The sequence below is a fragment of the Ambystoma mexicanum genome, chromosome 4q (genome assembly GCF_040938575.1).
Source record: "Ambystoma mexicanum isolate Mex_15411 chromosome 4q, UKY_AmexF1_1, whole genome shotgun sequence".
Lineage (NCBI taxonomy): Eukaryota > Metazoa > Chordata > Amphibia > Caudata > Ambystomatidae > Ambystoma > Ambystoma mexicanum.
In genome coordinates, this window is record NC_090928.1 from 790502654 (window position 1) to 790521207 (window position 18554).

Sequence of the window (18554 nt, forward strand, 5' to 3'; positions counted from 1 at the left end):
AATTCAATATTGCAAAAAGGTAATCCAGCCTAGCCACATTAGATTCATTTTTCCAGGTGTTTCTAGCAGGTCTATCGCCCGTCACTCGCTCAATTAACATATAGCAGTTCCAGTCCAACAGTGTCTCAGACCAAGCGTTCCCTTTTAGGGTGGCAATCCATTGTAGGTGTACTGTTCACAAAATCAGTTTCCAATGACTCAAATGTACAATGACTTTGTGCATTTAAGTCTACACCCAAAATGATCAAATCCTTTGAATGTCGGGATACAATATCGCAAATAATTTCTGCCGCCAATTCCATAATGGTAGTTGAATTTGTAAGGCCAGGTGGATCGTATATATTTACAATGTTGACATGTGCCCAATCATTCAGGAGGACAACTCTGAAAGCCAACACCTAGGGGCTATATCTCTTGGTACTAATTTGTGTGGCCTGTATGCAATTTCTTACACCAATAATGAGTGAAACCTTGAGACCAATGTCAGTTGATTTATGCATATCTTTGGACACTAGTCTGGACTACTCAATTTAAAGCACCCAATATGTTTTCATGCAATTAGTTGAAATTGCTCTTTGATCAGGATTTGTTGCTAGATGCTTTTAAAGTTTCACATAAATTCTCTGCAGACCAAGACTTAGAATCTTCATTGGATGCAGGCTCCACAACTGGATCCAGCTTGTATCCAAGTTTATAGTATTGAGATTTATATGATCTGACCAAATGAGTGGTTTCAGTTGTCAAGAAATTAACTCTGCTACATTGAAACAGGGAATTTTTAATTGTTTCAAAATTGTGCAAATCCTTTGTATCCAGGATTCTTAATGGCAGGATTTTTTGAGTCAAGCTTAAAAAATCGGATCTTTTAATATGCAATTTGACTCTGGATATGCCTTGCTTAACATGCTTTATAGTGAACACAGGGTCCTTGCTAGCCACGGTTCCCTCAGAGATAGGGTTTTCAACATTGGCTGTGACAGGAGCGCTTGCATGTATCTGCGCCCCAACAGAGATTGGTATAAGCGAGACCAGTGGTGACCATTGCACTCTATTAGTCTCTCGGGCCAGGGTTGAAGAGACACTGATGTCAGTTGGTTCAATTTCCAAGTTCTCATTTACGCTTCCGTCCCTCACCGGCCAACTAGTTAAGGTGCCTTTTAAAGTTCCATTCCTTGCTTTTCGTTTATTTGCCTTTTTCTTGTTCTTTTTTTGTGGTTCATCATCAGCCATTTGTGCTTTCCTCTTAGTCAGCAACCTTTCTTTCGCCCAAAGCTGAGCTTGCAGCTGGGCTTTATGACATTTCAGTAGCCTACGTTGCCTCATAGTTAAATGGATTATGGAAGCTTTGCTAACCACATCTTCTACTTCAATTTGTTCCAGGCTTGCAGCATTCCCAGACTCATTTATTTCACAGATGCAAATGCAAATGCAGAGTTTCAGAAGTGGCAGGCCTTGGTTTTTCCCTCGGACAAACAGGGCTGCCACCTGCACCAAAGGCAACATCGCTCCTCTATCCACTCCAAGAAGCGGGCCCACATCCACATCCAAGCCTGCATCTCTGGAGTCTCTAACAATAGGGCCAAACTTTTCAAAATCTGCAAGGAACTCAATCCAGCTGCAGTCTCCACCTCTCTCCTCCCTGCCCAGGTTCTCTGCACTGCCTGCCATTTTACTCCAGGATATCCTGTCCCCACCAGCCCCCCTGCCTTCCTTGGCTCCTCTTCTCCCACCCCCCTCACCCTCCTCTCTCCTGCCCATAGCACAGAATGAGGTCTCTAAAGTGGTCCGCTCTATGAAGTTCTCCCCAAACAAGTGCGCCCCTGCTCCTCCAGTACCATTAAGGAAAACATCTCCTCTCTCGCCTGGCTCTTGCTGACTTCTGCAACCACTCCTTTGCCACTGGCTCTTTCCCTCTATCCCATAAACACTCCCTTGTGCACCCTCTTTTAAAAATGCTGTCTGCTGACCCCTACTTCCCGGCTAACAATGGCCCTATTTCCACAGCCCCCTTCCTGGATAAACTCTTGGGGAAGCTGGTCCTCCACACTGATCTTGTTGGTTGCCTTCATGATAATCTGGATTCCAGGCATCCAGAGGCATGAAAACTGCTCTCCTGAACACCCGTGAAACCATGCTTTCAAATCTTGACTCTAACTCTCCCGCTGTTCTCATTCTCTTAAATCTCTCCTCTGTCTTTGACATGCACAACCACTCCATCCTCATAGAACGACTCTGTGATACCCTCAGCATCACTAACCGGGCTTAAATGACCTCTTTTCTCACTAACCAGCCTTCTCATTTGCAATTAGGCCCTTTCTCCTCCACCACCTCACTCCTTAGCTGTGGCATTACCCAGGGCCCTATCCTATCATTGTGGCTCTTCAATATCTATATTGCCCCTCTTTCCCACATGATTTCCTCCTTCTCTCCTCATTTCCAGTGTTATGCCGATGACACACAGATTTCCTTCAAACTTCCCTCCTCTGATTCCTGACTGTCAAGCATGGTGTGCAGCTAATAATTTCTGCTATAATGCCAGTAAGACAGAGATCCTTCTGATTGGGACACCTGCACCCTCTTTTCCTCCTACCCTCTGGCCACCATCTTTGGGTCCTCTTTCCCCACCTTCCGGTGAGGCCAAAAACCACGGGTTCATCTTCGACTCCGTTCTCTCCTTCATCCCTCACATAATGGATCTTACTAAGTAGTCCCACTTCCGGCTTCACCTTTCCTCACCTTCCCCCAGAAGCTAAATGTCTCCAGAGCTCTAGTCCTCTCCAGGCTGCACTACTGCAACAGCCTCTTTCTCAATCTCCCTATTTCCTCACTACGCCCACTCCAGCTAATCCAGAATAGGGCTGCAAGACTTATCCTTGGCTTCAAGCCCAGGGACCAGATCTCTCCAGGCCAAAATGTTCTCCACTGGCTCCCGGTGGGTTCAAGGATCAAATTCAAGACCCTCTTCATCATCCACAAGGCCTTCTGGGGCCTGGGACCTGGGACCACGCTATCTCCAAATACTTCTGTTAGAGCCGTACGCTCCTCTAACTCCAACTCTTTGGGGGTCATTCCGACCCTGGCGGTAGGGGGTTAACGGCAAAGGTAAAGATGTTGGTGACGTTAACTCCCTACCGCCCTATTACGAGGTCCCTTAGCGGGTCCCACCAGGACCGGCTGGTTTTACCAGCCTGTCTTAGCGGGACCCATTAAGGGACCATGGAGCTAATAACGGGCCCGCAAATTGCGGGCCCGTTATTAGCTCCTTCCCCATTCCCATTGAGCCCTATGGGGCCTCGAATGGGAATGGGGAATGGTTTTCTTAATGGGGTTTTACCGGGTCCTCCAAGGTTGGAATGACCCGGTAAATCCCCATTCAGGGAACCTGGACCCGGAAACAGGTTTGTAGGCAGCCATGGTGCTATTTGCACCATGGCTACCTCCAAACTCGTAATGACCCCCTTTGACTGTCAAATGCTTCTCCAAGCAAAGAATGGGGCGTGGGGGGGTCACTTTCCTTGGCTGGCGCCTCCCTTTGGAACAGCCCCCTCCCCCTCTCAGGCTTCAGCCAGACCTCCTCAAGTTCCAGAAATCGCTTAAAACTCTGTTGTTCTCTACTTGTTTCCCTCCTTCCCTTCCCTGCTAATCACTGCACTGCCACTGTGAATGCTGGCCTGATCCTCATGAATCACACAGGATTCCAGGGCCTCTTCCTTAGTCGATACCAGCACCCACCCCACTGCACTGCCCTTGCAGGCTCCTGCTTGGCGGCTCTGCATCCCACCCTTGGGAGTCACCACCTACACCAGCACTTACCCTGAGGTTCGCCTCCTTGACTACTCTTCGCACTTCCGCCCTGGGCCCTTCCACCGGCATTTGCCCATCTGTCTGCTCCCCGTCCCTATCTCATGCACTTCTCTTCACTGCATTTGGACCATGACTGTATTTTACTGTTTTTGCTATTGTGACTTTTCCCCTGTTCTCTTCCCGTGTAGCCTTGTGGCACTTGGAAACACTATCCAGTTGCATAGGCAAATGCTCAATAAAATAAATAAAAATAAAGACATTTTCACGCAGTGGATGACTGATTATAGCTACTGGCTAGGGAAAACAGTCTTGTAAACTGGTTTCTACTGGATTAACAAATCTCCATGAGGCAAATTGATCATTGCCACTAAGCAGACTGAATAAAGTGTGATGATGCCTTTTCAGCTCTTACAGTGGCTAAAACAAACCACAAAGTGTCTTAGTAGTGAAAAAAAGCAGCAAAGCTGCCTTTTCTTGGATTGATTTGCTTTCTCTTAGATGGCAGCAAAATTGCACTTTAAGTAAACAGCTCTATAATTGATTCAATTAATTAATCTTTTGAAAGGCAACCAGTCTCTCAGCGGGCAAGCAGATTAGAACCTGTGCTACTTTGCATTGTCCGACTTCCAAGACAAACGAATTGCGCCTGAGCTACCCTCCCTGTCCATAGTGGAGAAACCGCTTATGCCTGTGTTTTTTGAGAATGAGGTCTGAGTTCTTGTGTTGGTCTCTGGTGATCAGACAATTTGACAGCGCTATGTGTAGTCTGCACTAAACATCACCGTGTATGGAGCAGACAAACCTTCCTCTGAGAAATCTTCAGACATGTCCTTTACAGTGCTATAGTTTGTACTTGCATTATTCAGCGTCTCCCATTGTGCAGGCATGTACCAATTGATCACAAAATTCAGTTTGTTTGGGGCTATCCCCTCACATGCTCCATCTCCTGTCCCAACACCCCTAGAAGCTGTGTATGGGGCCAGCACATTTTGGGATGAGTGAAACATCAGGAGGTGTGTCGGACAAGATCATTAAGCTTCTGCTTTCTTTGATGTGCAACAAAAGGGTATTGTGTGTCTCAATGCAGCTATTGTGACATTTGGCCTCATTACGAGCATGGCGGTAGCTGTGCCTGTATGGCAGGCACGGCTACCGCCATGCTCGCTACCGGCACCGCCTCCCGCGATTGGGAAATAATCAGCCCATTACAAGATGAAAGGGCTGGTAATTGCCCATTCGCGGGTGGCGGTATTGCCGGGTCCCCAATCCCCATTCTGCCCGATAGGGCAGAATGGGGTGGGGAGCATGGATGCGCCGACACTGTTCCGGCATTACGAGTTAAGCTCGCGGGTGACGCACAGCCCGGGCTGTCAGGAACCCGTGAGCAGAACTCGTAATGCGGCAGGACGGTATGAACGGTGGCGGTCCCTTACCGGCACTGTTCATACCGTCACCGCCATCCTTATAATGAGGCCCATTATCAATGAGTGGGACCACCAAAGTACATTGACCTGTTTCCATCTGCAGCATCTGCTTGCACATTTCTCTTTTGTTTAGTACAATGGGAAGGCAGGTGCACAGGCTGCATTACCATTGGCCAGTCCAAAAATCAAGTCGACCAGGCATTTGTGTTACACTCTTCATGCCCATAAACCAAGTTGACGCATAAACCGCTGATTTCAATTCAGGAATTATATCCTCTTGTGCCTCTGGAATAGTATACATTTTTGTGAATTCCATTTACTCCAACACTTCCCAGTGGCCTTTGTTGCCCAGGCATTAAAACACCTGTTCACTCCACCTACTGATCTGTGAGACAATACGATTGTATGCAGCACAATGAGACAACACGTCTGTAGTTAAGACGTCCATTGGACTGGGATTGGTGACCCACAAGAATGGGAACTTTTGTATTTGTTCCAAGGGGATGCCGTCATTCGTTGCCACTGCCACCAAGTTGTGTACGTGTCATTGATCATTTTGCATTGCATCTTAATGATTTGTTCATGTTTCACTGTATGACTGCATCTTCAGATGTGTATTCAAGGTGTTTAGTGGTGTAGTAGGAAATGGTCACGAGTCTGTTTCAGCTCGGTGTGCCTTTGATATGTGTGGCAAAGTTGTCTCCATTTGCTATGGTGAATTTCCATGGTGTGGCTGTATCGAGTGCTGTCCTGTAGGGCTCGGTTGTGTGATGGTTTTATACATGTGCATCAAGAGATTGATGTTCTGCAGAGTTTAGCTTTTGTGCTAAGGGCCCTGCGGTCAATTTAACTTTGCATGTTTCAGGGGCATTTAGTCATTATTTCCTTCAGCTGCAAAGTGGACATTTCTGTGGTGACTTTTCCCAGAATGCACAGGGTGATGAACATAGGACTGTGGAAGTGCCACCATGTGCAAGTGTTGGTGTCTTGGTGCCATTTACTGTGGCCTCTTGAGATCTCCAGCGGCATAGTCATGATTCGATCACTGCACCTGTGGATTGTAATGTAGTGCACCTTTAATAGGGGTGTAGTGATTCCTGAAGAGACGCGGCTCATCACCGCGTCATGAAATTTAATAAAAGGGCACGTGCAGGCACGTGCAGCACTGCAGTGGAGACCCAGCCAGTGGCAACTCCTGTCTCCTGTCATTCTTGTGTGACCATCTGTTTGCCGTGTCACCACGGCCCTGTACCGGCCCTGGGCCTGTGTGACCACAGAGCCTGGCCATTGTGTGCTGGGTGCCCCCAGTGTGCCATCCGCAGTGGGTGATCCTGCTGCCAGAGGGTGCCCCCTCTTGTGCCCTGTACAGCGTGTCCGCTGTACACCCAGGTGATCCTGGGACTCTGAGTCCGGCTCCGGTGGCCCGGAGCACCCCGTGAAATTGGCAACGAGGGAGGTTCACAGCCCTGGGCTCCCACGCTGCTACCTGGCGCGGGCTGCCGAGGGGCAGTGTGTTACCCAGCATGTTTGGAGGAACGGCGGCAAAGAGTGGGGGTGTGGCCACAGGAGCACTGAGCCCCCGTGACTGCCGGGCACGGACTGCTGGCAGCCAGTGGTCACGGAGACCGGCACACCGGCTGAGTGACACCACAACAGAAAGAGGAGGTGTGTCCTGGATACACTGAGTCAGCGGCGGTGAAACAGTAACCCCGGATCAACCGTCAGCCTCACGGGCTGCCAGAGAACTGCTCAATGCTCAGGGTGAGCGGCATCAGCCGTGGAAAGAGGGGGGCGTGGCCTGAACATGTCGGGCCCACAGCGGTGAAACTAAGAGTTGGGCTCGGCCAGCTCGGCCAGCAACCTCCTACAGTCCCCAGAGGAAGAAAGTGCCCGAGGCAGGAGAAGGGGGCTGCCAAAGCTCACACGGCCCCTTCAGGGGGAAAGGAAAAAAAAACACACACATATATATATATATATATATATATATATATATATATATATATATATATATATATATATATATAACGGTGACAAAGGCAGGAATTCCTCAGCCCACCAGAACGTGGGCAACTCCTTCCAGTTCACCAGAAAAATGTTTCCAGCCCACCAGAACGTGGGCAACACCCTTCCAGCTCACCAAATCGCTTCCTCGCCAACCGGAACAGTACAGAGGGGAACACACAGACTGTTAAACAAAGACACCACAGGTGACATACCCAAGCAAACCGGAAGGGTGGCGGCTCTGCCCAGGAGTGCTTGTGCACCCTTGTGTCTGCGTGGTGACCCACATCAAGACCCATCATGAGTGTGGAGGACGGTGATGCCCAGGGGCCATACAGACAAAATGGACAGCTTGCCCATTACGTATCTTTGATGTGGTAGGAGCACCTGCAAGGTTGGGTCCTCGCTGGGTGGCGTGGGTTGAAAATCTGGATCTATACTTTGAGGCTATGGAGATAAGGGAAAAAGCAAAATGACCAACCCTCCTAAATTCGGCCGGCCCCGCGGTCCAGAGACTGTTTAAAATGTTGCGGCCCAGGAAACAATCGTATGCAGCGGCCATTGAAGCCCTGAATGCGTATTTCATGCCCATGGGAACAGGGACTATGAGAGGTTCAGAATGCGCAGCACGAGACAAGAAGAAGGGGAGTGCCTGAATGCATTCCACGGGAGGCTTCGGGGCATTGCGCTGTCTTGTGCCCTGGATAATTTTGAGCAGGATAAGGTGAGAGCACAAAAAATGTACGGGTGCAGCTCCACCAAGCTGCGCAGGCAAGTGCACAGGGAACCAGGGCTGAGCCTAGACAGGATCCTGGAGTTAGGCCGGGCCCAAGAGCTGGCTGAAGTGTGCGCCTCAGTCATGGACAGCTCGAGGCAGTTTATCAAGCTTGAAGAGCCCTTACAGCGAATGAAGCTGGAGGAGGTTTGTGCTGTACACAGATGAGAAGGTGGCAAAACCATCAGAAGAGGGGAATGGTCGTGGAAGGAGGCAGGCAACATGTGCCCCCAGTGCGGATAGGACCTGCTGCATGCCAATGAGTGTCCTGCAAGAGGGCACACGTGTGGCAGGTGCGGAAAAGAGGGACACTTCGCAAGGGTGTGACTCACACCAGCACCTGCCAGCGCAGGAAAGCCGCACCCAAGGAGAAAGGGAAACAATGTTCAAAATCTGGGAGGAAGTCGCCAAAGGACGGAGTGGTACATGTAGCTGTGATGCAGGAGTGTCAGTACATGCGCGAGGATGAGGAGGATGAAGAGGATGTGTTCCTCCTATCGTGTGGTGGTACTTATGGATAAGGTCAGCCTCGGTGAAGGAGGTCTGCCGGGAAGGCACCTGTCCTGCCTGGACAGTTTGACCCAGGGATAGAGTGAGCAGCAGCCAGGAAGGGAGCACTCATGTGAGGGTGCCAAAATGTTTATTGTATAGTTCTTGTTGGTCATAAACGGTGTGGACTGAAATACACCAAAGATGTTGGCGGATTGTAGGCCGGTGTTAAAGGTTCTGTTTGTTTCGTTATAATAAAGAAGGGATGTAATGTAGTGCCCCTTTAATGGGGGCGTAGTAATTCCTGAAGAGACGCAGGTCATCACCGCATCACAAAAGTTAATAAAAGGAGCCACTGCAGGCAAGTGCGGCACTGCAGTGGAGACCCAGTCAGTGGCAACTCCTGTCTCCTGTCATTCTTGTGTGACTGTCTGTTTGCCGTGTGACCATGGCCCTGTACCGGCCCTGGGCCTGTGTGATCACAGAGCCTGGCCATTGTGTGCTGGGTGCCCCCAGTGTGCCATCCGCAGCAGGTGATCCCGCTGCCAGAGGGTGCCCCCTCTTGTGTCCTGTACAGCGAGTCCGCTGTACACCCAGGTGAACCTTGGACTCTGAGTCCTGCTCTGGTGCCCCGGAGCACCCCATAACATGGATTCTCTGTTTTTGAACACAAAGCTGCGTTTTTTGTCGACACTATGAGGAATCGATGTTGCGCTGCTTTCATTTGCGTGTTACTGTTGGATCTGTGTAGTTACCCCTTGGACACTAAGTAAAAAAGAAAAGGTCAGGGGCACACTCTAGTTCCCAGTCTTTTTAATCCTCAAACTAGTAATAACAGGGTTTGATCCCAGCAATGTTAAAAAATAACAGGGTTAAATCCCATTGCCACAAAATGTTCAAAAAGAAATATACCAGGGTTAAATCCCAACTGCCAGTTCAAATGCACAATAGTTCTGCTCCTCCAAGTACTTTCGAGTCTCCAACTCTCTTCAGGGAGGCTGTGTTTATATTCAGCTGTTGCCAATGCTTGTTTAATTACAGTCTCAAGGAATTCTGGTCTTTATAGTGATGCCACAATGTTTTTTTCAGGAGACCAGGAACTAACTCGGCTCCAAACAAACACATCTTACCCAAAATTGGGGGAGGGGGAAAACCATGATTATGGCTCTTCAAAGTGAGGGCATGAAAACCCCCGGTGCTGCTGCCTCCAGGATCCGGGCTTTTGTGGCAGTTGGGATCTAACCATGTTGTTTTTGAACATTGCTGGGATCAAACCGTTATTACTAGTTTGAGGATTAAAAAGACTGGGAACTAGAGTGCGCGCCTCACCTTTTTCTTTTTTACTTAATGTTGCAGGAAGGCCGGGTCCAGTCTAATTCATGGAAATATTAACTACCACAGGGTTAAGTTGTATACATGTCACAATAAACTATAAGCAACAGTGCCTGATTTCCCATGCATTTACTACACAAATTTGATAAATAAAAGGGCCTGTGAGTCTGAAAAGGTTAAACCTGTTAGAAAATATTGTTTCACGTTTACGATTAAAAAACCCATGAAAAACTAAAATTCAGAATTCCGTATTGCAGCATTTTCTGAGAGGGAACCTTTTGACCTTGCTGAGTCGTCTGAGCACGCTCCTTTTCAGTTCCGGCCCACATCACAAACAGGACGCTCCTTACTCCGCCGTTCTGTGCTACTCCGGTATGCGTCTGCGATTTCGAAACTTCGTGCTCTGAAATAATCCCTTTTTTCAAAAACTCTGGGCTACTTTAAACATTTTTTAATGTGTGTATCTCACGATCTGTTCGTGTTCTTTCAGCCTCCGTTGCTTCCAACTAGCACAGGCCTTTCCTGTCAAGTGCAGCACTTTCAGGCATACTCAGCTTTCCTGCCCACAGATGGTGTGACGTGAGCCGTTTTTCATTTCCGTTTTTCTTTGCTACACAGTCAGTTACTTAGTACAGCATATTAATATACGATGGTCACGCTTTCAAAATGTGCTTCACATTTTTTCATATTGGTAGCGCCCCATGGTTGTTTATGTACGGTAGCTATGCCGTAATCCCTCTCTTAGATTCAGATAATTTATTGCACCTAATATCTTTTCTGAACAATTACCCCATCTCCCCTCTCGAAACACCGAGAGATACTGTGGTACCTTCTCCTTCTGTGCACACGATGCTGCTAATGGATGTATTGCCAGGATAAACTGCTGAAGGAAAAATCTTCAAAAGACAACAGATGAATTTGAATAAAAAAAAGGATATGAGTAAAATTGTCTATGAGTGAAGTAAACCACTCCTTGTTTTAGATACCCAGTTCATAGTGTTTTTTTGGATTCATTCGGACACTTGATATTTAAGAATACAATCATATGCTTCTACCAGGAACTACCTTTCGTTGTACACCATTTGCCGTTGTATGCAGGTGCTAGTGTGCCATCATTTACAACAGCTAATTGAGCCATATCAAATTGCAGTAATTAAAGTGGATTTGATACTACACCCATCTAGAAACTCTACAGGGCATCACCCGAATTAACTCACAAGTTTGTTAGAAATTATTGCCCTCAAAGTGCCTTTCTGGGACCTTGCCGGGACTTCGTGCAGGTCCGTCACATCTTTGCGTGCACTCAGGCGGTCTGCGTGAGACTCCACGCAAGTGTGGGACGGGCCTACGCAAGTAAGTAAATCCGGGGCAGAACATGCATATTCCCCATTCCCTACGCAGAATGAGGAAGAACAAGGACTTATATGGGCATGTGGAGGGATGTGTTTCGCAAAGGAATCGCATGCCCAGCAATACGCGTGCATATTCATGAATCTGACCGTGCAACGTCACGTCGAGAGAAGAAGCACGCAAAGCTTGCGATCTAACCACCACATTAAAGGACCCGCAAATTACCAAGTACATTGGAACCAATGCACACAGGTGAGGTGGGATCAGGAATTTTATCGGTGCATAAATGCAGTTGGCATGCCAATTGCAGTTAGGAGTGTTCGTATGCAGGTTAACAGGGTGCCTCCTTCATTTATGGAAGTATGCCCCCAGATTTACCAGGGTCCGGCTTCATTTATGGGAAATGGTATGCATATTGTCAGGATGCATTTGGGAGTTACTGGGGACTCTATGCAGTTTCACCGGGGTGCAGTCTTGGTTGCAAGGGGATGGGCCCCAGAATTTCCAAGGTGCATGATTTTGCGGATAAAGACTGCGCAAAGCTAGGTATATGCCGCTGGTTTTGCTTTTCCTGGGGGCGTGCCATGGGTGTCCCGGGCTCTACTTGCGCCCAGGGTTATTTTGTGGTTGAAATTCCATGAATTTGAGGAACGTGCATAACATGCTTTTACATGCAGGTACGTGCAAAGTGGTTTCATGCGCAGACTACTCTCTGCGTCTATGCGCTTTTTATATGAATCAGGCCTATTGAGTCTCATTTGGGGCTCTGCCTGATGACAAAAAGTTCTGCATAGCTAATCGACATACAACTGAACACATAGCTACACACCTTTAACAATAATACTAATTATGGAATCAATATGTCTTTTTATAACAGTTTGTTATGCATGAGGCTTGAGTGAGTGAACAGGCAGCCATTTTTTGCCGAGGTTTGCTTATAAGGCTTGAAGAGTTAGGAGTCCTTTTTACAATAAGTCAACCACTTCAATAGAAATGAGCTTACTGCTAGCAGAACAAGCAAACATACATTAATAAAAAATACTTTAGATAAGCAATACAGTGCATGTATTGTTGTATTGTTGCTAAAAGGTCTGCCATTAAAAGGAAGCTTGTAAGCACACATTTAATACATATTTAATTGGTTTCGAACGAAGTTCTTTTGAGAGTTGTGAATTAATTCATTGCAATTGACGCCCGTGTTGAAAGATGATGAAGACTCATTGAAGAGTTTAAAATATATTGCATGAAATAACGTTTCTAGATGAAGAATGTTTGAGAAGAACTTGACACTGAAAAACGTGCGTCCATCTATGTAAATGTATTGTATCCGAATAAAATTATCAATACAAGAGAGTTGTTGCTTCATAATAATTGTTTTTTTTATAACGCACTTAATACCGGAGACCAGTTTCTAATCGTGAGATGGGTATTCAAACCTGTGTTGCTACGCATTGTCGTGTTTCCATGACAAACATGTTCCCCCTGAACTATCCTTTCAGCCAGATTCAAGTTCAATTTTAACATAGCAGAAAATATCACAATGCTAGACATTTATGCGAGATAACGCATGTTTGCCAGACAGGTATCTTTAAAGAAACAAAACATATAAGATAAATGTTTCATTTCTGCCATGAACAGTTGATGCATGCTTACAAACTCTACAACAACAGCTAAGAGTGCAATTGTATTAATGACATGACCCTTCTGAATGAGAATTCATCTTCTTGTTTAAGTTAAGTCAGTTCAGAAACGACATTTTTCCAAGGTAGTTTTGTCGAATATAACATTTAGGGGATGATTCATGGAACAATATGCTCAATGAATAGGGACTTTGCGTGTCATTCTGCGTGCAAATCCCCCCCTTTGTCGATTCATGGAATCAACTTTGCAGGCCTTTTCTGGACCTTGGGGAATAGTTATTTATTTATTTAACTTCAATTTGTAAATAAGCATTCTTTAAAAAAGTAATTTGTGTAACAATAAAAATATACTTTAAAAATACTTTCCTGAATCAGAACAAGTTAGTGGATAATCTTTGGATATGCTTCTTACACAATTTCTACACCCTGAGGTGACTTCAATCACAAGGACAGTAATGGCATTTAAATATCACACTATTTACACTTTGGAGATTCTGAGGTTGCAGAAAGGAAAGGTTAAAGGAAGAAAAACAGGTTAATCAGGTTCTCAGTATATGTGAGAACACTTAAATCTCCCAATGAAATCTAGACAAGCCTTTCCCAGCAATAACATTCTAAAACAAGTTACCACCTATGAGGGACAGCAATATCAAAGTCAATGGGCTAGAAGAGTCTGCAGGGAGCCAGGACAGCCAAAGTCAATTTGAAACTATCTATGAAGCCGAGGCACTACATTGAATCAAAGTCTTTCACAAAGTTAGAGAGTTTCTAGAAATAAAATCACTTGTTGGGTCACAAGCTGTCAGCCTGTGGAAGGAGAGTTGGAATCAACTCTAAAGATAAGCCAATGCAATTCCCAACTGAGAAAAGCACGGCAAAAATACAGTGAGGTAAATACCCCAAGTCTAAACTGTACCTGTGATTTGAAGAGTGGTTAAGCTGGATTCTGTCCTGTTAGAGCGGTGCAGACCCCGTGCTCCTCGGCTTCAGTCATGGGGAAAAGAGGAGGACGTCTGGAGGGCTCATGCAACAGTATTTTGGAGGTTGTCAGCAGCGGTGGGATCTTTTCGGTTCTGCGGCACTTCGTCGTTCAGCACTTAGTAAACAGTACCATTGCGGATCTCGGACACTGGTTGGGCTGCCTTAACTCCTTGGGTCCTGCACTCTGGTGAGGGGACTCCAGCTCTGGTCATCCTGCTTCTGAAGGGTCCTTAGTAGACTCGTGGAGCTTCTGGCTGGATCTCAGAGGTTGCACTCGATTACGGACTACGGATTTCTCGACACCTGGCACTCAGTTCTTGCAGCAGCGAAGAAGTACAGCCAATCAAGAAAGATGGTCCAGCGGAGTTCGTCTTGGGGTTAGTTGGTCCCACTAATCCAAGGGAAGAGGTTGTCCCATCCAGAGCTTCTCTGTCATATTGAAAAAGGAGTTTCAGCACAGCAGCAGGGCTTCAATAGTCCAGGAGGATGCAGCAAGCTTGTTTCACGGTTTCTTCATCAGGTATTTCTCCCAGTGGTCATCTTTGCCTCTAGTCCCAAAACCCCTCGCCTTTTAAGCAGGTTTCACCACCCCTATCATCTGGTCAGATCACTTCATTGTTTCTTTCGCCATTCGCTCACCCAACCACCTCGCCTTACCCGAACCTGAACCTCCGAATCTATGCAAATGCTGGAAGAAACTAATAATCCTTCCTGATCTAGCCGACACACTCCTTCAGTCTCCTCCCCCTACCTGCCTTCTCAATGAACAACTAACCTCCAACGCCTTTTACTCATGGCTCAACACCTCACTAATGTGGCTCACACCTTCTTGCAAACCACCAGCCCGCCGTGGCCTTTTCCCTAGATGGTTCACACCTGAACTGAAGACCACTAAAAAACTATATAAATCCCTAGAACGCAAATGGCGGAAAGACAAAACACCCCTGAACAGATCCACCTTGGCAAGGCACCTTCATCAGTACAAGGCTGAAATCCGGAAAGCAAAAAAAGGCCACTACAACTCCCGAATACTAAACTGTAAAAACCCCAGCAAAGAACTTCACAAAATCGTCACCGAATTCACCAAACCATCATGCACCACCACTCTCCCGACCCCCTCACAATCGCTGCGCGACTCACTCTCTCTCCACTTTTACACCACAGCTCTCGAAAGAACAAATGCTCTAACCAACAAACTAGCTCTCTTACTCCAACCCCCAAACAGGCCATGCCACCGCCTGTGACCACTACCCAACCAACGTTGGACTCATTCAGTCCAATATCAACCGACCAATTTCTCAAAGTTCTCTCTGCCCGCAAACATCGGGCTCTCTGTTGGACCCTTGCCCAGCCACAACCCTCAAAGAAATTTTCGCATCTACCTGCGCAGGAGAACACGCAAGAACCATCATAAATGACTCCCTTTCCTCTGGAATATTCCCGACGCGTTCAAAACAGTTCATGTCAAACCTCTTATAAAAAAACCTTCCCTCGACCCTCTCGAACCCAAAAACTACCACCCCATCTCAAACACCAGGTTCCTTGCCAAACTCGTTGACCAAACCGCCTACTCCCAAATAAATGCCTTTATCGAAGCCAACAATCTCCTAGACCCCACTCAGTAAGGTTTCAGAGCCCGACACAGAACCAAAACCACCCTAACCTCAATCTGGGATGACCTTAAAAACATGGCAGATTCTGCAGGAAGAATACGTTTTTTGAGAGCAGTAAAGTGTTTGAAATTAATGAAATAGATGAAATAAATGTAATGGACAAGAGGAACAAAATGGAACAAAATGGACGAGAGGAATAAAGTGAATAACAGCAATTCAAATTAGCCCAAACTTCTAGATCATAAATAACAATAGCAAAAAAAACAATCCAGCATCAAGATCCAAGCGATAAATCGAAAACTAATAACCTCTAATGTAAACTAAAAAGGACAAACATACTAGAATGAGTAAAATGGATCAAAGCAGTGAAGTGGACAAAAAGAATAAATCGTATGAAAGCAGTAAAGTGGTTGAAATTAATGAAATGGATGAAATAAATGTAAGGACGAGAGGAACAAAATTGGACGACAGGAATAACATGGAGAGGATGGAAAAGATGAATACATGATACGGATGAGTGCACAGAGTGCACTGAATAGGTAGAGTGCATGGAACGGTTAGATGGCATGGAATGTTAGAGGTATTAGTCCCATGGTATAAATGGAACTAATAGAATAGACGATTCAAGTGCATGAGACGGGTGTAGTGCATGGGACAGATGGAGTACATGGGACGGATTGAGTGCATGCGACAAGTGACATAGGATGTAGGGTGTGGAGCGGATGTAAGGTGTGGCGCGGGTGCAGAGTGTGGAGCAGGTGTATACAGTGCAGAGCGGATGCATAGAGTGTGGAGTGGGTGTAGAGTGTAGAGCGAACGGGTGATGTATGTGGATGGAACGGGTGATGTATGTGGACAGAACGGGTGAAGTGGGTGGAATGAGCAGGTGAAGTATGTGGATGGAACAGGTGAAGTGGGTGGAAGGAACGGGTGAAGTATGTGGAAGGAACGGGTGACGTATGTGGAAGGGACGGGTGAAGTGGATGAATCAAGTGAAGTATGTGGTTGGAACGGACTATGTATGGGGTTCACACGGATGAAGTATGTGGGCGGAACGGATGAACTGGGTAGAATGGATGAACTGGGTGGAATGGATGAACTGGGTGGAACGGGTGAAGTGGGTGGAACGGATGAAGTATGTGGATGGAAAGGATGAAATATGTGGATGGATCGGGCAAAGTGAGTGGATGGAATCGGGGGAAGTGGGTGAATGGAACAGGGGAAGTATGTGGAAGGAAGGAGAGAAGTAGGTAGATGGAACGGAGAAAGTGGGTGGATGAAACTGGTGAAGTGGGTGTAAAGAATGGGTGAAGTATATGGAAGGAACGGGTGAAGCATGTGGATGGAAGGGGTGAAGCATGTAGATGGAACGGGTGAAGTATGTGGATGGATGGAACGGATGAAGTATGTGGAAGTAACGGGTGAAATATGTGGATGGAACTGAGAAAGTGGAAGGATGGAACGGGTGAAGATGGTGGATGGAACGGGTCAAGTATGTGGATGGAACGGGTCAAGTATATGAATGGAACGGGTCAAGTATGTAGTTGGAACGGGTGAAGTGGGTGAATGGAACGGGTGATGTGGATGGATGGAACGGGTGAAGTATGTGGAAGGACGGCTGAAGTATGTGGAAGGACGGGTGAAATATATGGATGGAATGGGGGAAATGCATGGATGGAACGAGTGAAGTATGTGGATGGAGCGGGTGAACTATGTGGATGGAACGGGTGAAGTATGTGGATGGAACGGGTGAAGTATGTGGATGGAATAGGTGAAGTATGTGGATGGAATGGCTGAAGTATGTGGACGGAACAGGTGAAGTGGGTGGAACGGGTGAAGTGGGTGGAACGGGTGAAGTGGGTGGAATGGAAGAAGTGTGTGGATGGAACCGGTGAAGTGGGTGGAACGGATGAAGTAGGTGGATGAACAGATGACGTATGTGGATGGAACGGGTGAAACAGGGTGTATGGAACGGGTCAAGTATGTGGATGGATGACACATGGAGAACGGATAACGTGGGTAGAACAAATGAAATGGGCAGACTGGATGATGAAGGGATAACATGCATAGATCGGACGAAGTGCATTGATCAGAAGGAATTCATAGAACTGATCGAACTGATAGTGTGCATAGAGCTGAGCGAGTACATGCAACGGATGGAATGCAGGGAACAGATAGTGGGCACTGTACAAAAATGATTAGAGTGCATGGAACGATCTGAAGTGCATAAAACGGTTGGAGTGCATAAAATAATCGAAGTGCATAGAATGGTTGGAGTGCATGAAATGGTTGGAGTGCATACAATGGTTGGAATGCATAAGACAGAGTGAAAGGAACGCTGTAGAGTGAATGGAACAGTTTGAGTGAATGGAACAGTTTGGAGTGCATGGAACGGTTTGGAGTGCATGGAACATTTTGGAGTGCTTGAAACAGTCAGAATGCATGGAGCGGGCGGACTGCATGGAATGGTTGGAGTGCATAGAACTATTGGAGTGTGCTCGATCTCAAGAACCTAAGGTAAACCACTATATCACATCTCCACGCTTACTCTCTTCTTTACACCACCACTCAACTAGAACACAGCGATACTATGACACCATTCGGTATAGCTGTTCTCATACCATCACTTGCCTCATACTCCCCATCATCCTAACTAAACACAGCTGTTTACACACCCTCCAGCCTAGGCGTTCTCCTCAGGCCTAACGCAGCCAGAATCGGTCTGGACAACAACCTGCCAGAAAGAACACATACTCTTGATCTCCCAACCACCAGACCTACCGCTAAGAAGCAGCTATCACACAAATACCACACCTGCTGCACACATATCTGGTGCTCACATGCACATTATGACTCTCTCTCTCTCTCTCTCTCTCTCTCTACTGACTTGAACTTCGGTTCCCAAGGGCTTCATCCTACCAGCACCTTGAGATCATACCAATGGTACATAAGGCGCTATATAAATGCAAAATAACATAACATAACATTCATGCACAGCGTAGGCTGTCAATCACATAGTGGGTGGCTGTCCTGACAGGTATCAGGACTGTTTGCATTCAGGCACTCCTAGAGACAAAGGACAGGGGAGTTTCTGGAACCTCCCTCACATCCTGCCTTTCCAGACACACTGGAGCCAGAGGCGGGT